The 25,397-nt window shown below is 34.6% G+C and overlaps 1 protein-coding gene across 4 annotated transcripts in view; it reads left to right on the forward strand.

The window, feature by feature from the left end:
• The first annotated feature begins 4,672 nt into the window (after positions 1 to 4,672).
• LOC149571273 (peroxisomal membrane protein 11E-like) overlaps positions 4,673 to 25,397 on the forward strand; it is a 69,604-nt gene continuing 48,879 nt past the window's right edge. For all 4 annotated transcript variants that reach the window (XM_089812831.1, XM_089812832.1, XM_089812833.1 and 1 more), the window contains exon 1: positions 4,673 to 4,773. The gene's annotated coding sequence lies outside the window, so the exon portion shown is untranslated. The remainder of the gene's footprint in view (positions 4,774 to 25,397) is intronic.

Below are 25,397 nucleotides of genomic sequence, written 5' to 3' on the forward strand. Positions count from 1 at the left end.
AATTTCATTTAAATATTACTTTTCGATCATTTTTTAGGGTTAGGGCACAATAAACAAGAGTTTATAAATTTAAAAAAAAAATTCAACTAAGATTTTAACAAAAAGTCACAAATTTCTTAAACAGAACCCTAAGGTTTTTCACTGTGAGATATAACAAATCACAAAGGGTGGAAAACTAGGCCAATAAATAGATTTTAACTTCATGTATACAATTGTTCTTAATTCCTCATCTAGAAGTAACATAGATTTTGTTCAAGGACCAATAATGTTTGAGAATGAAGTTTTCTTGTTTAACAAATTTATTCTCTATTTCATATGCCTGCTTTTCTAAATAGATCATTGTATCAATTTTGTAATACTCCAGCTGATACCAGATTAACTGTAGCTTTAGTTATATTTATATCAGATAATGCGTACATTTTTAATTTTTAATTTTTTTATGATATTAAAATGTTGGTTTGGCCTGGCTTTAGGTTATGTCGAGCTTGACTTAAATTTTCCATGCAATATCAAAATTGTACCTTGTATGGATGGGCTGCGGATTAATGCTTCCTACAAGCTTTGTTTAACCATTTCCATCATTCATGACATAGTTGGGCATTCCAAACAGTTCATTGTGTGAGAGGCATAAATACCTCTTATCAACTTCACAAATATAACAAGAATAAACTTGAGATATAGACAAATTCTGCAATTAATGAAGCTCTAAATGTAGTGCCCAGGTAGGAGCCATATTGACCACTCATTTCAATAATCAACCCTCGCAATAACATTAGCCCTGCGTAAATAATAATGGCTTCTTTTTATGTTTAACCTCACCTCCAAAATACATAAATCTTAACACTGAAATGTTTAACCTTACTTCCAAAAAATTGTCAAGAAAAGAATTTATGTTTTTTTAATAATCTAGATTTTTCTAATTATTATGTTAGATGTTTCTAAATTTTCAAATAATCATTCCACATACAAATTGTTACGTTAGATGTTTCTAAATTTTCAACATACAAAATACAAAATGTTATGTGAGATGTTTCTAAATTTTCTAATATACAAAATTGGAGGCTTTAAATGGTATTAGAATGTAATATGTTTCTAAATTATGAGAGTATTTTTAATAATTTCAGAATTTAAAATTTAATCTCATTTACACATTTCAAAAAAGGAAATTTTTATCAATGATATTATTATTTTATTTTAATTATTTTCAATTTAATTTATCAATGATATTATTATTATTTTCTAATTACTATTTTATTTTAATTATTTTCAATTTAAATATATATGTTATATAATGATATATAATTGATCTTAGTACTCTAAATTAGTATTTAAAATGAAAAAGGTGGCAAAAAATATTTCTATTTTTGAAGATATATTCGGATTTTTTTAAAAATTAATGAAAATAGCTTAAGATCTTACAACTTTTTTCAATTATAATTTGATTTAATCTTACAATGTGGTATCAAATTTTCTAAATTTTGGTGCATTTGATATGTGACCAAATAATGTGATCAAAGGTACAAAAAAATTACTTTGGAAGTTTTTGAAAATTTGATTATTTTCCTTACAACTATCTCTATCCTAAGACAATTAGGAAGTGGCCTATACTCAAAGTTAAAAAAAATAAATGATATTTTTCCTTCTTTTTACATTACTAATGATTAGCTATACACTATATTTTATCCAATAATATATATTTAAAATTTATATGATAATAATTATAATGTACAATACTATTAGTTTATTTCAGAATTGTATTACCATGATGTTATTATGTAGCTTCTAAAATATATAATAAATTTGAAATTATATATTTTAATATTTATAACAATTGATATATATCTAATTTCTTAAGATAATTTGTGTATGTATTAATACATATTATATTACTATATACATAATTTAATTAAATGATTATAATATAAAAAATTTAAAGATTCAAATTAACAATTCATATTATTAAAATCTAATTTCATTAATATATGTATCATTTGTTATTTCATTTGAAAATTCTATTGTGTAAATCTTATGAAAATTTGATTAAGATCAAAATGAAATCAAAATAAAAAGAAATTTATAAGATATATAATTTTTGATTTATATTCATTACTCTTACAAAATTAACAATCTAATATATGTAATTTACTTCTCTTATTGCTATGGAGTATTATTAACCCTAAGTAATAGGCAGGAGTTTGCCGATGTTCATTATTAATATAATTTTGGTGAAACTTTTTTCAATACCCTATGAATTTGTTAGTTTTTCAAACATAATTTAAAAAAAATAAAATTAATGGAGTGAAATGTGCAAAATGTGAGTTTATAAGTAGTTTGAAAGTTTTAAAATTTTGTCAGATTAAATTTCTAGAATTGTTGTTTGTACTATTTAAGACCTATCAACTGGTGGGTACAACTTGGTAACATTAGGGCATATTTTGATTGAACTCGAAAAAATTCTATTGAACTAGAAATGCTAATTATGATTATGGATAAGGTAATAGTGTGACATTTTACCTGACCATAACTATCTTCTGAAACTTGATTCTCCTCCACAATTAATCTGAGATATTGGTCTTCTAAAACTTGAATCTTTTAACATTAATTTGAGATGATGACGACGTAAAATTCCTAATTTTAGAGTTTTCCAACTTTGGTGCAGGTACATGAAAGGAGACATGGATGAGCATATATTTTTCTATTTGCATACTCATCTAGGATTGTAGGTACTCATTTGCTTCACCACAATTATCTGACACCAACTATGTCATTTGACCTGTTACAAATTTTTACGCATGTCCTTCCCATTCTGACCTTTTCTCTACACACATCTAACTGGTGCATGGATTTATTTTTTATTATTTATTTCTCTATAATTAGTTCTTCATTAATGTCACTCTAAAGCATTGCCTTTTCAAGAAACAAATTTCTAAAAAAAATTGACATTTGTAAGGTTGAAAGCTATATATTATAATGACTATGGGAACAAAACTATATTATAGCAATTTTAGAAAGCTAATTAATTTGTGTAATAGAAAGTTGTAACAATTGGAACTCACCTTGACTAGTACAAAAGAGAGAGTTCTTGGATGTAGTGTGCGTTGCCAAGCCCCTGCAATAGAAATAAAAAATGCATAAGATTGCAAGTGTTAATACATATGATACTTTCTAATAAAAATAAAAGTTTTTAATAATTTATTGAAATAATGAGCAGAGTTAACAACTATAATTCTCTTCCAGTTGTCTATCAAAAATTCAAGATCAAATTTCTTTCCAGTTGGAATAAAACATTACTCAAGATATTGTTGATCTTTAAAATATTTCAAAGTTGCATTCAAAAGAAATTGGGAAACTGAAAACCTAGCATGAAAGAAAAAAGAAAGAGAAAAACCAACAAACCTGTAAATTGGAAACTAAGAAGCTTTTGTGAGTCGAGCAAAAAGAAAAAAAAAAAAAAAGTTTCTTTCAAAAAAATGTACATAACCACCTCCAAAATACAATTATAAATCAAGTCCACGGTACAGGAGGTAGTTTTTTGAAGCTTCTAAATGGAGAAAAAATAGGGAGAGGCAGTTACTACCATTTCAGAGATTGTGCAATAGACAAAGACACGTTTGGACTGGCTCAACATTAATGTCCATGTTATTATGGTTTTAAAACGACTAGCGAAAAAATAAATAGCCAATAAAAAATAATATTGAATGATACAAAATTCAATTTAATTATGAATTAAGGAGAGCAAGTTGCTACCATTTGGGAGATCGTGCAACAGACGAAGACACGTTTGTATGGGCTCAACATTAATGTCCACTTATTATGGTTTCAAATATTTGTATATATTCTTATTAAACTCAATTAAAACCACTAGGAAAAAATAAAGACCCAATCAAAAATAGTATTCAATAATAGAAAATTCAATTTAATTAATGAATTTTAGTTCTTACTATAGTCAAAGCTATAGATTCACAATTTTGGAAAACAAAATAATAGACATAAACAAGGTGGAAACATAAGTCTCTTGCTATAAAGTAGAGACTAATAATATTGATTACAATATTAAAATTTCTTTTAAATAGATTAATAAATGATTATGATATTGTTTTACCCACTTTTATCAATTGTATTAACCATTTCAACATTATATGCTCAAATGGGTAACCTCTTTATTAATGGGGCACACTTTGATGCACTTAACCCTTCTTATCTTCAAGGACTCTTCTACTTCCTCTAAATTAAAATAGCAAATAACAGAAACTTTGATGCTTTGCGACACTTGTTAATTTCAAAATTAATTGTTAATCTCTAAAATACAAAAAAAATCATAGTCAGAAATAAAAGAGCCGAGGAAAATAATTGAATACCTGGAAAAAAATCTTCCTCACAAATGGACCCATGAACAAAGTTCCAATATAAAGCCTATCAGCTTCATAATGTGTGATATATATATATATATAAAAGCTTTCCCTCCAAAATAAAATAAAATAAAAAAATGCGGTGCACGATGAGCGGATATGGAAAGCCTTTTATGCGATGGTTGTCATTCAAACAAAAATATTAAAAAATGATAACATGTAAAAACAACAAAAAATTCTGTTGACACAAAATACTCTTATCTATTATTAGAATTCTGATGACGAAAAATGGTCTTATCTAGTCTTAGTTTGTGTATACAATTATCGACGGACACCAATTCATATCTAAAAAAAAATGTGGTGGGAGTGATGTTCTGAGAAAATAATCCGTTGTCCCTCTCAGCCCTCGTAATTGCTGTTTACTGTAAGTTTGCACTCGTTCCAATCCCTTAATCTCTATGAATTTCAATTTCACAGTACAAATCTTTCTGAGATTATTGAAAACATCATCAGAATTCTTTTTTTTGGCACAAAACCCAATTCGTGATTAGACCATTAGAAGTGTCTGCGAAACATCCTATACTGTATGTATTTTTACTACACATTTTGGCACTAGGGAATGGTCAATGTCAATAAGTTTAGTTTAGTTTTTGGGTTGATCGGTGGGTGTGATTTTCTCATAGACTCAGTGTTTTCTAGCTCCTGATTTGAGCAAATTTGGTATTTAGAATTTATATTTGCTCAATCTTTGATTCTTAGTTTTCATATATATATATATTTGTCCAGCTTTGATTTTTTAGTTGGAATACATAAGTTATAACTTGAGGTTCTGCAAAGCCTTTATCATTGTATCAAGGTTTTAAACCGTTCATATAGTAAAGCAGAAGGATGTGTTGCATTTGTCAGAAAAAAAGAGATTATATATGCCTGTCTATATATAGTTTGAGGTCTTAGTTGGAATACATAAGTTATAGCTTGAGGTTCCGCAAAGCCTTTATTATTATTGTATCAAGATTTTAAACCTTTCACATAGTAAAGCAGTCATTTAAAAAGAGATTATATAAGTGTATAAATATGTGTCTATATATAATTTGAGGTTATGCAAATCCTTTTTCATTTTGTCAAGGTTTTAAACTGTTTACATAGTAAAGTAGAAGGATATGTATTGCATTCATCTGAAGGAAAGAGATTATATATGTATGCATGTATGTGTATGTATATTTGTATCTAAGTAGACATACATTTATATATATGTATGTATGTCACACTCAGGAAATTGTTATTTCTGAATAGAAAATAAAATAAAAACTACTCATGAAACATGGGTCAATGAGTTTGATTCAAAATTACACAGTTAAATCTTGATAGCAATATCATAATTTGACTTGATGTGGAAATTATCTCCTACTTATCAAAAAAAAAAATATTAAATAATAAATTCATAAGCAACACCAAAGTTGATAAGTAGGAGATAATTTCCACAGCAAGTCAAATTGTTATATTGCTATCAGGATTTAACTCTGTGATTTTGAGTCAAACTCATTGACCCATGTTTCATGAGTAGTGATTCAACATGAATCCATCTCTCATGAGAATTGTAAGAATTTGGTATAGCTCTGATACCATGTAAGAATTTGCCTAAGGCAATAATTCAATGCCAAGATCAAGAAGCTCAATAGATAGCACAAGAGAGACTAATGATGATCAAATGAGAATCTCAATAATGATCAAAATGATAATGGATATCAGATAATTGGATATGAGATAATTGGATATGAGATATGAGATGAATACACGCTAGAAGTGCCTGTATATAAAGGCAACTAGAATGAGTAGGAGTCAGCAAAGAGATAAGGATTACAACTCAGCACATGTCCACCAAAGGTGGATTATCCTCCATTGAGCACAGGAGATTGTGCGATGATGAGAGGATAAGTTTACATAGGTGTATCTCATAAAGAGATGTTGTAGACACCATATGCTCAAATAAGTTGCTAACTCCTGTGTTGTCAACAAGACAACTCATATGTCTATGCATATTCCTAAGTAAACCTAAGTAAAGTGTAATAATAATTAATTATTTACACTAACAAGAATAAATAAAACACTTAGCACTCATTGGATCTAGGTGCTTCACCTAGATCCAATGAGCTAAGTGTTCTATTTATTCTCATGAGAGATGGATTCATGTTGAATCACTACTCATGAAACATGGGTCAATGAGTTTGACTCAAAATCACATAGTTAAATCTTGATAGCAATATCACAATACCAAAGTTGTTTAATTTTTAGTTACATAGAGCTCCAAGTGCAAGAAAATACCTTAGCTGATTGCTACATCAGGGACTTATAAATGGCAGATTGTAAGATAGAAGTATGCCACTGATTGTATCCTACATAATATTCTTAAAATATAGCAAGTCTTAGATTATAGGATGTTGTTGCAATAAATAATTTGCAAGAATCTCTTCAGAAAGAGGCTTACTTATTTATATGCATAACGATAGAAGTATGCCATTGATTTTCACAAAAATTAAAAATGCTACGTACTATTCTTCTGATATAGCAAGACTTAGATGGCATGAGGCACATCTCCAATATTACTAGATCTTGTTGTATTGAACACTTTGCAACAATATCTTCAGAAAAGAGGCTTCCTTCTTTATATGCAACCAAGGTACCAATTAAATGCTGGGAAGAGGGCCATCTCTCACTGAATTGACCTTTCTCAAATTCCAAATCTAGGATGGGCTGGATTTTTTATTTCTCAGCTATCTCTTCAATAAAAGGCAAGATGGTTCCTTGAAGTGCCACAAATCAGCATTACGATAGTCCTGCACACAACAAAACAAAATGAAGTTTCATTGGTTATTACTAAAGAGGTCTAATATCTAATTTATTGACCAAATCCTTACAATCATACTAGTCAATCAATACTTAGCAAGAAATCTGATTCCCAATAGAAATTGATAATCAAATCTTATTGAACATATGTGTTGGCCTTCAAAGAAGACATCACAACATAATGGAATGTATTGACCATATTGGCATAGCCGATGGGAACACCTGTCACCATTTAATTAATCCCCTATGATGCTAGGTCGTATAAGCATCATGTAGATATGTGTCATTCTTTAATTCGACTCGCTATGATGCTTGGCTGCATAAAACATCCATGTGGACATGCCCAACCTACATACAAAGATCTTTTGATAGCTTGAGCTTCAAAGAGACAATGGGCAATGACCATTAAGAGGCCAACATAGTGATAAGCTATATATAATATATAACAGAGCTCATAGCTTATGAGGGTTTTCAAGGATTGTTAGGTGAAAATGACATCACAACTCTTAGAGGTTCAAGGGATTTTAGAGCTCATGGGATATTCGGGGTTCAATAATTTTGGGCAAGTTATGTTTGAACAACCCTTAGAAGCTTCCTCAAGTAACATAGACATTTTGAAGGAGAGTTGTCAGATTGGTTAACTTGTGGTTGTCATCAACTAGTGTGCCTTGGGTCGTTTGTTTAACCCTATACATGCAATACACTAGTCGTTGGATGATGTGGAGGATTCTTTGGTTCTTGTAGTCACAAAGAGAGCGTTGGGAACTTCTGGATAATTTTCTAAGGACTATTACATGAAATTTTATCTAATGGTCCTTGGAAACCATATGTGCTTGATAGGGCCACTGGTTATTTTGAATGGGAACATGGCATGTAGCGAAGGTCCTTGTGTTTATAATGTCTAGGAGTTCTAAGTGCGCAAAGCTTAATACAATAGGTAATTCCATAATAGATTATTGGGTGGTATATGTGCCCAACAGTGGTCTAGCTAATAGGTTGGGATCAATGACTATCTAACATGTCACCTAATAGGCTAGAAATAGGGGAGGTTGCTATTCCCCTAATCCTATAGTGTGTATTGTGTTATGAGTAGTCAATTTGTGGCTACCTTAATTCTTGATTGAATCATATTAGCATTATTATATTGTTATTTAGTTAATTAAGTCTCCCTTGGGATTATATCCTGTTATCTAAGTCATCATGGGTGATTGGTAATGTCCCCTTTTTAGCATTCATAGCATGATATTGTCGTTACCCTATTTCCCCACAGTCCCGTAGGCTAACCAGGACATTAAAGGGGCATAGAGGCCATTTGGCCTAGATAGTTTCAGTTGCAGGTCTTTTTGAGAGGTTTTGAGGCAACTTTGGGCATACTTACTATTTATAGTAAGTCATCTTGGATATGGTTGGACATCCAGTGGCAGCGGTATATCGATGGTAATTGTTTAAAATCGGCAAGAAGACTTGTTTATCATTGATAAGATTTGTTATGCATTGATAAAGCTATTTTATAAAGTTAAATTTAAATATTTAACTTTATTAATGCATAGACTATAGTTTGTGGGAAATATTTAAATTAAAAGAGTCCCCTTTATTTTATAACACATTGGAGACATAAGTTACATAAAGAGAGTGATGTTTTATCCCACATTGAGAAAACGAAGGATTGAGCTATTGTGAGAACACTATAAAAGAAAGGGAAGAGCTTCTTTTTAGTATGCTTGGAAATATCAAAGAAATTGAGAAATTTTCTGGAGATTATGTCTCAATAGTTTGAAGGACGAAATCCCTTCAAGCTGAAAATCTTGACGCCATTGGAAGATATGGTCTTGAGATTCAAAGGGTAGCAGTCTGAAAAAGCAGATACGGAAAAGCAGTCCGAAAAAGCGGAACCGAAAAAGTAGGCCGAAAAAGCTGGCCGAAAAAGCAGTCCGAAAAAGCAATTCGAAAAAGCAAATCGGAAAAGCAAAGCAGAAGGGGCAACATTGAAGAAAATTATTACAGCCATCTACAACCAGGTTCCTTTATTAGTATTGTTTTTTTAGGGTGTTATAAGTTTCAGCTGTAAGTGTGCATTATACCAGCATTATCATTTTGTAATCCATGTAAATGCCAAAAGTCTTGGCCATATTTCATGAGCATTGTATTAAAAATTTCATTGCAAATTAAGAAGATAATAGTTGCTGGTGTCATTTAAGCAATTCAATATCATTATTTATCAGCTAGTTAGTTTGTACACCAAGTTTTTGTAAAAATGCCAGTTGGCTGTAGGTGTTCATTTCTCATGCTTATATCATATATATGCACTGAATATTGTCAAAATTAGTAGCACACTCATGTTAGGCCATTGTGTAGTCCATTTGGAGTCTTCTAGCACAAGACTCTCATTGATGCAAATCGAAAAAGAGTCATTTAAAGCCAGCTGAAATACTATATCAGTCATACGTCCCTTGCATGTGAATTGTTTGATGAAATTCCTTGAGCTTTCATCAGCATTTTTTTGAGAGCAGATTTGAGGAGGGTCATTACAGTGGTATCAGAGCGGTTTCCTGCAATCCTGTGGAGGTCTTATTGGGAATTTGGATTAGCCAGATAGAGAGAAAAATGTTTGACAAAATGAATGCCAGTTCAGATCAGGGAAAGGAAAGATTCTTACAGTTATTAGACACCTTAGCACAGGGATAACGATCAGCAGAGCAGAGAGCACAGGAACAGATCAGAGATTGGAGCTTATGATGCAGATGATGACTCGTCAAATGGGGTTGAATGCTAACGTAGGTGGAGGAAATAATCAGAATGGTAATAATTAGAATGGTAACAATCAGAATGGAAATAATCAGAATGGGATACATAATGGAGGTGAACAAGTTGGGAACAATTTCGGTCATGCACCCCAGCAAGCTAGGACAGTGAGTTCGAGGCCCATGATTCCCACATTTCCTCCTAGAGCTCCAGAGCAGCCCGTACCAGAGCCCCAAATCACTGATATACAGGACTAGCTGAGGAAAGATTGGGAAGCCGGAGGTTCAAATTTTACTGCTGCAATTACCTTTAGGGAGTATATAGATGTGCGGATGAAGCATATGCCTCGTGGACATGACAAGAACCAGAGCTATGAGCTACGGAAGAAAGTAGGGAAACTTCAATTACCCTATTATGATGGCTCGAGGAAGTCTACAGCAAGAGCTTGGGTTCAAAGGCTTGACACATACTTTCAAATGAACCCTATGCCTGAGGAAGAAGTTATTAAGTATGCAGCAATTCACTTGGATGGGTTAGCACACGAGTGGTGGCATCATGGTATGGTCACTATGGGTCATGCACACATTACCTCATATGTGGAGTTTAAGGAGAGACTGATTGAACGTTTTGATAGGCCTAAGGATCGTACCTTCCCTATGACAGGCAGAAACTTGTATGAGGAGTTTAACAGACATGCTGATTCGATACAGGGAGACATTAGCATATCTTCAGGTAATGGTTTATCTGCATCATCTTCACAGGTAGAAGGGGTTACAGACGTTGTGCAGGTTGAGCCAGAAGGTGATATCACAGGCACACCGGATTGTGCAATTGACACAGATAGTGATTCTAGTACAGTTGGGCTGGATGAAGTTACAACAGTTGAGGATACTGTCATGTTTGAGGATAGTACAGTTGATCAGAAAGTGAGCATTCAGGACTTTGCAGAAAGTGAGTATCAGGCACAGTTGGATGCTTCTTCACATGAGATAGAGGCTAGTAGCTCTTTACTTGGTTTGGCACACCAGCTGAAGACAAGGGACAAGAATATTGTCACGGCTTTATCTCATCATGATAGGATACATGGATTGATTGAGAATCACATTTGGATGATTCAACTACAGGAGAGACAGAAAGGAGTCACAACAGGTTCTTCTTGTGACGACTTACAACAGATCAAGGAAGGCATGGAGGCAATGAAGTTGGCTCTCCAGGATTCTGAGAGACATGTGGACGAGCGTTGTCTTGAGGTGAGTTCGGTTCAGGAGTTAGCGCATATAGCAAGGACTTAGTTTCCTTTTACAGTCGGGTCACATATTGATGATGATATGAGTACGTCTAGCATTCACACTCCGGATTCAGAGACTGTAGACAGGTGCGTGAAGTTAGTTGGTATTGTTCACATTACTCAGGTGAGAAGTTTACTTGAATTGCCAGTTGGTTTCCGTTCATGGATCAGATGTTGGGATCCTTATCTTAGTACTTGGGATCGTTTTGACCGGAGATATTTATCATTCTTTGGTAGTAGTATCTGTTGCACCATCATGGACTTGATTAGTAGCTTGCCAAGTGTAGTTCTCATCCATGCCAACAGCTTGTTTGATGCTGGAATTAGTTTTTACACACTTTTGTTGGGCATTGTTCATGTATCCAGTCGACCATTCTTGTTGGAATGGGTTGATGATCTCTCAGATATGACAAAGTTTACAGAAGAGTCCCAAGATCTGATTATTAGAGATGACACCCAGGGGGATGTTGTGGACAGTTTTGAGGACTTAGTCTCCTCAACAGTTTCCTTTGATACAGAGGTTTATGTTGATGCCTCAGTCACTCCGTTTGATGATACAAGTTCAGCAGTTGGACTGCAAAATTTGGATGGCAGTATTACAGATGATAGCCATTCTGAGGTTACTCCTTTGGACAGTGTACCAGGGGTAGAGTATAGGAGTTTGACCAGTCAGCACAATCATGTGTCTAGTCAGCTGAGAGTTTGCGAGTGAGACATTTCTATCGCTTGTGAGCATTTCGATGCTGCTCGTCAGTTGTTAGCAGTTTATGGATGGGGTTCTCCTGCTAGTGATGAACAGGGAGGTAGTTATCTTTCCTTGACAGAGATCCACTCTTTATGGGAGGCTATTCGGATTCTGAGTCAGAATTATATGCAGTTGGTAGCCGATAGAGATTATCTTATGGAGTGGGGCAGTACAACATATGACGCATTATTGGTCAAGGAAGATGAGGTGAGTAAGCTTACTCAGCAGCTTGAGGTGACTTCTGAGTTTCTTGAGAGTACACAGTTGGCTTTTGAGGAGTCACAGTTTCATTTAGCTGAGGTGACCGTGGAGTTAGAACGACTTTAGTCTTTACCAGACTCTATACAGTCACTGACCATGGTGTCTGGTGATCCAAGGATGTCCATGGTCGAGGTTGATAGAGGCAGTGGAGATGAGGATATATCTATCTATGACACTAGTATTGGCATATTTGGTCCGTTTCCACTGGAGGCAGGTTCAGCTGAGTTGGGCGTTACAGCTGAGCATTGTGGTATGTTTGACTTGGAGGGCACAAAGACTAGTGATGTTGTTGTTGATTCTGCACTCTTGGCTATATCATCCTCTGACTTAGCTGATGATCAGTCACAGTTGGTTGTATCACGTCTGCAGGATGAGTCTTTGACTGGGATTGGTTTTTTTTACCGGCATTATACTGTAGGATATGTTCATCGGTTTGCTTTTGATCCATGTGTTGAGGAGTTGATGGCAGACAGGTTTGGTCTGGGCTCTCGTTTTTGCTATCTACCGTGTAATGATTATTCACCATCAGCAGTGCATGGGTGTTATGGTTATGAGACAGTGACCGGTGATCTGCAGAGTTGTGTTAATTGCAGTAGGTGTGCAGTGTGTGGATTCTCTATATTTGGTGTAGTTTCATGCGAGAGTATTCATCGTTGTTGCAGAATTGTATTGTACATTCCACATAGGCTAGTGGGATGTGTTGATGGTATTTACTATGTTGGCAGTTTGGGTTATCTACTCTACTTGGGTTCTGATATTTCGAGAGCTTGTTTCTCATGGGTTCCTGACTTTGGAGTTTGGGCGAGTTGTATTCGACAATTTGATTATGGATTCCTCTTGGTTAATTTTCAGAGGTTGTTGCAGGAGCCTATGTTGATTGATAGCAGTATAGTTCATGACTACATTTGGGATCCAGGTGGATTGATTGGGTTGTTGTTCGACCATTGCTTGGGGACAAGCAATTTTGGGAAGGGCGGATTGTAATGTCCCCTTTTTAGCATTCATAGCATGATGTTGTCGTTAGCCTATTTCTCCACGGTCCCGTAGGCTAACTAGGACATTAAAGGGGCTTAGAGGCCATTTGGCCTAGATAGTTTCAGTTGCAGGTCTTTTTGAGGGGTTTTGAGGCAACTTTGGGCATACTTACTATTTATAGTAAGTTATCTTGGATATGGTCGGACATCCAGTGGCAGCAGTATGTCAATGGTAATTGTTTAAAATCGGCAAGAAGACTTGTTTATCATTGATAAGATTTGTTATGCATTGATAAAGCTATTTTATAAAGTTAAATTTAAATATTTAACTTTATTAATGCATAGACTATAGTTTGTGGGAAATATTTAAATTAAAAGAGTCCCCTTTATTTTATAACACATTGGAGACATAAGTTACATAAAGGGAGTGATGTTTTATCCCACATTGAGAAAACGAAAGATTGAACTCTTGTGAGAACACTATAAAAGAAAGGGAAGAGCTTCTTTTTAGTATGCTTGGAAATATCAAAGAAATTGGAAAATTTTCTGGAGATTATGTTTCAATAGTTTGAAGGACGAAATCCCTTCAAGCTGAAAATCTTGACGCCATTGAAAGATATGGTCATGAGATTCAAAGGTTAGTAGTCTGAAAAAACAGATATGATAAAGCAGTTCGAAAAAGCGGAATCGAAAAAACAGGCTGAAAAAGCAGTCCGAAAAAGCAGGCCGAAAAAGCAGTCCGAAAAAGCAGTTCGAAAAAGCAAATCGGAAGAGCAAAGCAAAAGGGGTAGCATTGAAGAAAATTATTACAGCCATCTACAACTAGGTTCCTTTATTAGTATTGTTTTTTTAGGGTGTTATAAGTTTCAGCTGTAAGTGTGCATTATACCAGCATTATCATTTTGTAATCCATGTAAATGCCAAAAGTCTTGGCTATATTTCATGAGCATTGTATTAGAAATTTCAGTGCAAATTAAGAAGATAATAGTTGCTGGTGTCATTTAAGCAATTCAATATCATTATTTATCAGCTAGTTAGTTTGTACACCAACTGTTTGTAAAAATGCCAGTTGGCTGTAGATGTTCATTTCTCATGCTTAGATCATATATATGCACTGAATATTGTCAAAATTAGTAGCACACTCATGTTAGGCCATTGTGTAGTCCATTTGGAGTCTTCTAGCACAAGACTCTCATTGATGCAAATTGAAAAAGAGTCATTTAAAGCCAGCTGAAATACTATATCAGTCATATGTCCCTTGCATGTGAATTGTTTGATGAAATTCCTTGAGCTTTCATCAGCATTTTTTTGAGAGCAGGTTTGAGGAGGGTCATTACAGATTGGCATAAGTATGGTATATATAGGAGGTATATATTTGTTCTTAGTAATTTTCATTATGTTGAATATTGTGTTCTTAGTGAAAATTATTGGAGGCATCCCCTTTGAAGTGGATTAGGAGGTTGCCCCCTTGATTGGCATATCATTGTCAAGTGCAAAATATTTTATATCATATTACTCTTTTGTGCAAGGTATTTCATCACAAAGATCTTGCAAACATCATTTTTGTATATGCAATAAGAATTTCATGAACATTGCAAGTTGTGCAATCAATGGATGATATGGAGGATCCAACAATCTTTGTAATTAAGATCACAAAATCTCTTTTCCTTGAACATAACCATATTTAAATCATCTAAAAAATCAAGATCTTCATTAGGAATAAAAAATCAGGCCCAAGAGACTGACCACAATCTGTATTGTAAACAAATTGACGCCCCCAAAGAAAACAAATCTGGGTGTGAAAATCAAACAAAGATGAAAAGGGAATGTTGTTTCTGCAAGTGCATTAGGTGGTATTGGGACAAGGTCAGATTCTGACCTTCACTCATTCTGGTGGGATTTAGACTAGGTTGGATTCTGACCATGTCTCATTCCCACACTCTATCAAACCAAAAAGAAACTCGACCCTTTGCCTTAGAACAATTTCAGACTGCTTGGGCATCATTTGGAGGATAAAAAATAAGTTCTGCAAGACAAAATCAATTTCATTCCTTTCCTCATAAGGTCTGATTTATACACGAAATCATGAAAATCTAAGCATGAGGCTGGAAATTGCCAATGGGAAAGAAGATCCTAGTTTTTGTTGAGAAGGTGAAATGAAGGTGGAAACAATCTGAAAGCAAAATAATGAGGGAATGACACAAGGTCACATCCCGACCTTCAATCATAAAATATTCTCAATTTAATCATTAAAAATCAGATTCAAGCCTAGGTCGGCCTAAACCAATTAGAGTTTTTTTTTACCCCAAGGCACCTGAGATTCATTTCATTTGCAATCTCACTAAGTGCAGATCAGACTACTAATAAGAAGGCAGCAAATTCTGTTGGCAATTTGGCTAAGGTAGATATTGAATGTTGTCATTTATTGCAACATATCTTCAGGTTGAAGAAGGCAAACCTTGAAGATGAAGTTATAGCATTCATACTTAGAAAATTGTCCAAGTATCTAATAGTTTATCTGGCAGAGCAGATACATTTTTGGTATGTACAATTGACTGAGACATTATCGACACATGCGCAGTTACGTACGGACAATATAGAGTGTCAAGATGACGTGTTCAAGTGTGAAAGTCAGGATGGTCAGTATGGAAGAAGGTATAACAGCTTTACCAGTTGTGACAATGTACAGGCAAAGCAAAACATAACAAGAAATGGTTAATTGTGAGTTAAGGAATTATTTTGTATACGAAATAATTACTTGACTAATTAGGTGTAACAAACTTATTTTTCTAACCAATTTAAAACTCCTAATGATCTAATAACTGATTCCATTTCACATGAAAAAGACTTCCTTTAACTATTTTTAGCTAGAAGATAGTAACTGCTTCCTATCCAGTTTACAAATTATAATCATCTAATGAAATTAAATAAATAAATGAATATGCTGCTAAAATTTTTAATCATTCTAACTAATAACATGTTCAGCTGAAAGTAAAGTACAACTATCAACTAATATCTTTAATCTAACTTATAACATGTTCAGCTGAAAATAAAGTAACAAATATCTATAGTAACAACTATCTATTTAATCTGTTAGGAATCTAAAGATAGGTGCAAAGAACATACATAAATTAATGGAGAAATCCCTTTGTCATGTTGTTCAAGCCTTGACATTTGTGAGAGGAGAAGCATTGACATAGGCTTAACTTTCCAACCGCGAACCATACTTATTCCCACACATCCTAACTTAATAGAACGGCCCTCCCTACTTCGGGATCGGGCTTGGGATATTCTTAAGTCCAGCCATCCAAGTTACCTGGTGGTTTGAGTGTCCCATCAGTTATTCCTAAATAACTGAAGCTTCTGGACAAACAAAAAGATCTCATGATCGGCACATCTGCCTATATCTACCCTGGCCAAGGATTTCAAAGTTGGGTTCGTAAACCCGATCTCCACCACTCGACTTGACAACAAGTTTCATCATTAGGACATGCATGAGCTATTAAATGTGTTTGTTAGTTATCTGATTTCAATCTTGGTTTCTGCATGTTATCTTCACCTCTTCACCATTTATGGCTTCCATGCCGGTGAATCCTAGGTGCATGAGAGATTATATCCACTCTATCTTGATTTACACCTCTTCACCATTGATGGCATCCTTGCTGGTGAATTCCTCGATGTTTGGACTTCATGATATTATTTACACCTCTGCATGATGTAAAAAAAATTAAAAAAATAAATTTGGGCAAGATCATTAGTTCATGGTTATCATTATAATTTCCATCTTCCATATACATGGTTGAGACAATCTCATGGTTAATGAACAGCAGGTGACATGATATCAGACCCTGTGAATTCCGACTAAGGAAGCTATGTTTATCTATGCATACTCCATTTAGACTGTATATAAATTTGGCAACAGTATTTACTTTAACATGGAAAGATGAACATAACAGGACACTAACTAGTATGACAATGAGAATAAAAAGAAATGATAGATTCAATACGTTTCAACTGGACTTAGCATATCTTACATGACTTGTAACAGATTGTTTCTTCCTCTCGCAGCTGGAAATAATGAACTCCGCACTTCCCTTGCTCTGATCTCGTGGATGGATAAAGACGTGAAGGTGAAAAGAAACGGGATGGCAAGCTTATGAGGCCGATATTAATCTCAGAATCTCGACTTTGCTTAAACGCATTAGCAGGTGAATAGAAGGGTCACAGAAATGCAGAGAGGAAAGAGTTATATCAAATACGATCAATGATACTCCATTTAATGGCTGGCTTGGCTCTTTGGCTACCTTCGGTTATCAAGAAGGCCATTTCGAATGCCTTACAAATTCAAATTATAAAAGAAAGAAAATAAAAAGGGAAAGAATAAGGAGTTGAAGAGTTTTAATTTTTTATTTTATTATTATTATGTGCTTTTATATATGTTCATGTGTATATATTGGTGAAATGACATCATTAGATTATAAAGTTATAATTTATTGGTGTCACTTCATTTATATATATATATATATATATATATATGTTCGTATTTTAAGGGTGTATAATAATGATTAAATAAGAGATTTCAATAATAAATCTTTAAAGGTATGAATTTTATATCTTTAATTTAGATTATTTAAGTTTTATTATATTGTTTTCTTAATAGCTCATGTGGTCAAGTCTTCGTATCCTTTCCAAGGTAGTCTTAGGTCATACCTATGATCTTGATGACTGGACCAATCGACCATCCCCTTCCGATGGTCCCGTTTAGCAATGCTTCCCCTCTCTTCAGTCTTCTTCCTACAATCACCCAAGCAAAACATTCTCGCCAAGACATTAATTCAAAAATATATTGATCGTTAATTCCAATCAAACAATTGTTAATCATCTAATGACAATTATAGGTTGCTTGATTATTTTCATCAATGTCTATAATAACTAACTCATTTCACATGATCATGAAAGAAATAATTTGTTATCAGTTGGTACAACGTATATAGTTAACTAACTTGTTTCACATGATCAGGAAAAAGAAATAGTCTGTTAACAATTGATACAATGTATATAATTAACTAACTTGCTTCACATGATCAGGAAAAGAAATAATTCGTTGAACCAACAGTTACGATCAAATTAAAAATTAGGGCAAAATTTGGGATGTAACATACCCATCCCCTTAGATTATTCATCGTCCTCGATGAACATAACAATAAAATTGAAGCAATACTTAAATAGTTTATATAGGAAGAAAATAAATATTCAATTCTCAATTTCCGTGAAAAGATGGGGGTATCTTTGTAAAATGTCATGATAATCCTCCCAGGTGGCATTATCCTCAGCATATTGGTCCCACCGGACCTTGCACTACGTCACTTCCCGATTTCGTAATCGTAACTTACGTACCTCGAGTATTCTGAGTGGTCTTACCTCTACCACTCCTGGTTGTCGCACTTGCAAAAATTTTCAATCAATCATATGTTCATGGTGGGTAATATACTTTTTAAGGTATGACACATGGAAGACATCATGCATCCTAGCAAGGGCTGGTGGTAAAACAATCCTGTAAGCTACTTGGTTCACAACTTCTAGAACTTCAAAGGGTCTCACATATTGCGGGGCTAACCTAGCGTTTTTGCCAAATTTGATAGTACTTTTCTCAGGTTTAACCCTTAGTAATACCTTGTCCCCTACTAAGAATTCTCTAGGTGTTCTTTTGGCATCAACATAACTCTTCTGTCTGTCGTTTGCTTCCTTTAACCTTTGACGAATCTGGATTACCTGTTCCTCCATCCCTTGAAGCATTTCAGGCCCAACAATGATTCTATCTTCCAACCGATTCCAACTTACTGGGGTTCTACATTTACAACCATACAAGACCTCAAAGGGAGCCATTCTAATGGTGAACTGATAGGAGTTATTATATGCAAATTCTACCAAGGGTAAGTATGTTTCCCATTTGTATTGTTGGTCCATACAGTATACTCTTAGAAGATCTTCTAATACTTGATTTATTTGTTCTGTTTGACTATCTGTCTCAGGATGATAGGCTGACCTAATGTTTAATTTAGTAGCCAAGGTTGTAAATAATGTTTGCCAAAACCTGGAAGTTATCCTAGCATCCTTATCTGAAAAATTTTTCTTTGGAATTCCGTGCAACCTGAAAATCTCTTTCATGAACTTATGGGCAATCTTGGGTGCTCCATTAGTTAAATTCCCTGGTATAAAAATGAGCAACCATTTTCAATCTGTCAACCACAACCAAAATAGTGTTGTGGCGATTCTGTGTCACAGGTAACCCTTGTACGAAATCCATGGATATTACTTGCCATTTCCGCTCGGTACTTCATTTGGGTGTAACAGGCCTGCTGGGTACCAATGTTCTGCTTTTACTCTCTGGCATTCCAAACATCCTGTGACAAACTCAGTTATCTCCCTTTTCATCCCCTTCCAGAAATATAGAGGTTTTATATTAGATAACATTTTTGTTACTCTCGGATGTCCTGAATATGGGGTTGAATGAAATTCACCTAAAATCAGTCTTCGGAGTTCAGGGTCGTTGGGCACATAAATTTTGTGATGATATCTTAATAATCCATCCTCTTCTAAGCTAAACTCTGAATACTTAGGATCTTGTGGGTCTTTGACAAGAGCTAGGCTGATTTCTGCATAAAACTCATCACGCTCTAAGTGTCCTAAAATTTGATCTCTTACCCTGAAGTCTATAGTGGTTATTGCCGAAATGTGTTTTCTTTTGCTTAGGGCATTTGCCACCTTGTTTTCCTTACCTTTAATATAACTTATGTCGAATTCATAATCTGCTAAAAATTCCAGCCAACTCCTTTGTCTAGCATTAAGATTCGGTTGGGTGAAAATATACTTCAAACTGTGATGATCAGATCTAAGCTCAATAGGTTTTCTGATTAAGTAATGTCTCCACATTTGCAAAGCATGCACAATTGCTGCTAATTCAAGATCATGGGGTGCGTAATTCTGTTCATAGTTTTTCAGTTTCCTAGATTCATAAGCAATAACTTGTTCATCTTGCATTAACACACCCCCTAATTCTTCTTCGGATGCATCTGTTATAGCTACGAACTGCTTTTGTGGATCAAGTACCCTTAGAATAGGTGCTGTAGTCAATTTTTCTTTCAAAAACTTGAAGGCTAATTGACACTTCTCTGTCCAGATGAATTTCTTTCCCTTCCTCTGAAGCGAAGTGATCGGATAGGCTATCCTTGAGAAATTTTTGACAAACTTTCTATAGAACCCTGCTAGCCCCATAAAACTCCTAACTTCGGATACATTCCTAGGTATGGGCCATTCCTTAATTGCTTTTATCTTTGTCGGATCTACCGCTATACCCTGAGCTGATATAATGTGCCCTAGATACTGAATTTCCTTTTGGTATAAAGTGCACTTAGATAATTACCCATATAGTTTGTGTTCTCTTAATCTTTGCCTGAGCTATTTCTAAATGCCTTTGATGTGCTTCCTCATTCTTAGAATATATTAAGATCTCATCTATAAAGGCCAATACAAACTTATCCAGACGATTCTGGAATATGCTGTTCATTAAATTCATGAAAGCTGCTGAGGCATTGGTTAACCCAAAAGACAACACTGCAAACTCGTAATGTCCATACTTGGTTCTGAATGCGGTTTTATGTATATCCTCATCCTTTATTCGAAGCTGATGGTATCCTGACCTCAAGTCAATTTTTGAAAATACTGTCACAACCTTCATTTGATCAAAAAGATCATCTATCCTCGGCAATGGGTACCAGTTTTTGATGGTGACTTTATTGAGCATCCTGTAATCTATGCATAATCTCATGGTTCCATCCTTCTTCCTCACAAACAACACTAAGGCTCCCCATGGTGAGACATTAGGCCAGATCAACTTCTTCTCTAGAATATCTTGAATTTGCATCTATAATTCCATTAATTCTGTAGTTGTCATTCTATATGGTGCTCGGGATATGGGTTCCGCTCCTGGTATCAAGTCTATGGTGAAGTCAAATGCTCAGGAAGGGGGTAGTCCAGGAAGTTCTTCAAGAAATACGTCTTGATAATTTTTTAAATAGGGATATTTTTCCTCGAAGGATTCTTTTAACTTTTCTCTTATTTCCCCATCTTCATAAAGGTAGTCATCTCCATATGTGGTGGTTTTTGGTTTCCTTGTATCCTCAATCCTAACTACAAAAATCTCACAGCCCTTTCTCTCATGTCTTTTAAGTTGCATTGTAGAAATCTGTTTAGATCTAATTTCATGCTTAATCCTTGAAATGCTTGTTGGTCTATCTTGATCATCCACACAGTTTACAGTTTTGGCAAGACAATCTACTTTGGCCTTATGTTCACTAAGCCAATTGATTCCTATGATAATATCGTATAACCCAAGGGGTGCTACATATAAGTTCAATTCTGTTGTGAAATTCGGAAAGTCAACCTGAGCTTCAAACAGGCACTGCTCTACCTTGGCCCTTGACTGGTTCGTACATTCGACTATCCATGGTTTTGCTATAAAACTAGATCTTTTTGGAAACCTACTTAACCATCTAGGTGATATAAAACATTCAGAGGCTCCAGAATTAATTAAAATGGACACAGGGTTTCCATAGATCTTACCCAGAGTTTCAATGGGGCCTATTTATTCTTCTGCCTGTCTATTATCCAGAGCTGCATGAATCCTCTGCTAAAAGACTTGTTGTTGTTGCGGTAAAGGCACCGGTTTACATAATGATCTCCTCCATAGTTAAAACATCCTCCTAGTGGTCCTCTTTTTTCATTATTCCTGTTGTTTTTACTTGTATTATAATTGCTTTTGGCATTCTTAGCTCCACGACCCTTTAACTCTAGTTTGTTGTATTTGTAGTCCTTAAATTGCTTTTTCTGAGGCCTGAAATCAGCACCATCTGAATTCCAAGTTGTCTTCCTCTTGTTGTCTTGGATGGACTCATCCTTTCTGATCTTGTGTTCTTGCCGAATAGCCTTCTCTAGGGCTTCCTCCATGGTTCGGGGAGCGAGAACATCAATAGCTCCTCGTATCCTATTGTTGAAACCCATGATGAATTTTCTCACCTTCAAATTGGTGTCTTGCTGATATGGTGGCATGTATTTTAGCAATTGAGTGAACTTCTCCTAGTACTTATGTACTGACATGTCTCCTTGTTTTAAGTTTTAGAAGTCTAAAAGCTTCTGATCATAAAAGGTTTGCGGCAGCCAATGTTTCTGGAATATCTTCACAAACTTTTCCTAGGTGATCTCAATGGTTCTAATATTCAGTTCAATCTTGGTGTTTCTCCACTAGGTTGTAGCTTTTCCGGTAAAATGATATATTCCCCAAACTGCTTTTGAGGTTTCAAGAAATTCCTAATCTCAAAATATTGTTCCATATCAATTAACCATGCTTCTGCTTCCTCCCCAGACTCAGAACCAGAAAACTTAGGTGGTTTTATTTTCTTAACGTCTGCTAATAAATCAACCACTATCTCTTTCTTCTTTTGTTTCTTCGATCGCTTGGGAGAGGGAGTTTTGTTATGCTCAGAGACTTCTGTCTCCGCTCGAGGAGGTAGTGAGGTTTGAGTTTCCTCGCAGTTCTGCCCTATTTGGGCTGCCATTTCACTCATTCTTCTTTCCATGGTTTCTAACTTTCATTGTGTTTCTTGCAAGATCTGGAGTAACAACTCATTAGAAGATTGAGGGTTCTCATGTATTATATCTTGATTAACATTGTTCTCATTGCTGTTCATTTTTATGTTTATGGTTCCCACCTGTTAATTTACAGTTGTGTCAATTATGTGGAAAAAGAAGAGATCTTTACAAAAGAAAAGTCTTATAAACACATGATTTTCAAATAAAAATTTTAATTTATTATTTCGTTGCTTCACTTAGAGCAACCTTATTTACAAAATTTCCTCTATTGAGGTTGTTTACATCAACATAACATTTAATCTTGCTTTGTAGCACTTAATTTTGGTTCAATTTGGTACATATCCCGCACCATCCAGGATCTATGAAACTGTAAGAGAGGATTGCTCTGTCGAGCATTCCAGCTTTGAATCAGCTCGTTTCTATATGCTGCTTTGCTAGCAGGAGTCCATTTGACTCTTTCTTTCTTCATCCGTTGAATTGCCTGATTCAAAGTTTCATTATCTCGGGGTATAGAACAATAGGTGTAGTCATATTTTGTCATGTTTTTAATGAGATAGGGAAAGATGGGGTGTCGAGTCTTCTTGCGGGGTGTTTTACGTACTTGCATCCTGTGGTTAGTCTAGAATTCTTTCAGGTTTTAAGAAGGTAGGGTGTCATAGGTTCAGTGTCGAACCCAGTGCTCTAATAACATATGTAACAAACGTATTTTTCTAACCAATTTAAAACTCCTAATGATCTAATAACTGATTCTAGTTCACATGAAAAAGCTTCCTTTAACTATTTTTAACTAGAAGATAGTAACTGCTTCCTATCCAGTTTACAAATTATAACCATCTAATGAAATTAAATAAATAAATGAATACGCTGCTAACATTTTTAATCATTCTAACTGATAACATGTTGAGCTGAAAGTAAAATACAACTATCAACTAATATCTCTAATCTAACTGATAACATGTTCAACTGAAAATAAAGTAACAACTATCTATAGTAACAACTATCTTTTTAATCTTTTAGGAATCTAAAGATAAGTGCAAAGAACATACAAAAATTAATGGAGAAATCCCTTTGTCATGTTGTTCAAGCCTCGGCATTGGTGAGAGGAGAAGCATTGACATAGGCTTAACCTCCCAACCGCAAACCATACTTATCCCCACATATCCTAACTTAATAGAATGACCCTCCATACCTCGGGATCGGGCTTGAGATGTTCTTAAGTCTAGCCGTCCAAGTTACCCGGTGATTTGAGTGTCCCATTAGTTATTTCTAAATAACTGAAGCTTTTGGACAAACAAAAAGATCTCATGATCATCGCATCTGCCTATATCTACCCTGGCCAAGGATTTCAAATTTGGGTTCATAAACTCGATCTCCACCACTCAACTTGACAACAGGTTTCATCATTAGGACATGTATGAGCTATTATACGTGTTTGTTACATAGTTATCTAATTTCAATCTTGATTTTTGCAGGTTATCTTCACCTTTCACCATTTATGGCTTCCATGCCGGTGAATCCTAGGTGCATGAGAGATTATATCCACTCTATCTTGATTTACACCTCTTCACCATTGATGGCATCCTTGCCGGTGAATTCCTCGATGTTTGGACTTAATGATATTATTTACACCTCTGCATGATGTAAAAACAAAAAAAAACAATAAATTTGGGCAGGATCATTAGTTCATGGTTATCATTATAATTTCCATCTTCCATATCCATGGCTGAGACAATCTCATGGTTAATGAATAGCAGGTGACGTGATATCAGACCCTGTGAATTCCAACTAAGGAGCTATGTTTATCTATGCATACTCCATTTAGACTGTATATAAATTTGGCAACAGTATTTATTTTAACATGGAAAGATGAACATAACAGGACATCGACTGGTATGGCAATAAGAATGAAAAGAAATGATAGATTCAATACGTTTCAACTGGACTTAGCATATCTTACGTGACTTGTAATAGATTGTTCCTTCCTCCCATGGCTGGAAATAATGAACTCCAAACTTCCCTTGCTCTGATTTCGTGGATGGATAAAGATGTGAAGGTGAAAAGAAACGGGATGGCAAGCTTATGAGGCCGATATTAATCTTAGAATCTCTTGACTTTGCTTAAACACATTAGCAGTTGAATAGAAGGGTCACGAAAATGCAAAGAGGAAACAGTTATATCAAATGTGATCAATGATACTCCATTTAATGGCCGACTTGGCTCTTTGGCTACCTTCGGTTATCAAGAAGGCCATTTCGAATGCCTTATAAATTCAAATTATAAAAGAAAGAAAATAAAGAGGGAAAGAATAAGGAGTTGAAGAGTTTTAATTTTTATTCTATTATTATTATGCGCTCTTATATACGTTCATGTGTATATATTGGTGAAATGACATCATTAGATTATAAAGTTATAATTTATTGGTGTCACTTCATATATATATATATGTTCGTATTTTAAGGGTGTATAATAATGATTAAATAAGAGATTTCAATAATAAATCTTTAAAGGTATGAATTTTATATTTTTAATTTAGATTATTTAAGTTT

The sequence above is a fragment of the Cupressus sempervirens genome, chromosome 2 (genome assembly GCF_028749045.1).
Source record: "Cupressus sempervirens isolate cs-2001-9-10 chromosome 2, ASM2874904v1, whole genome shotgun sequence".
NCBI lineage: Eukaryota > Viridiplantae > Streptophyta > Pinopsida > Cupressales > Cupressaceae > Cupressus > Cupressus sempervirens.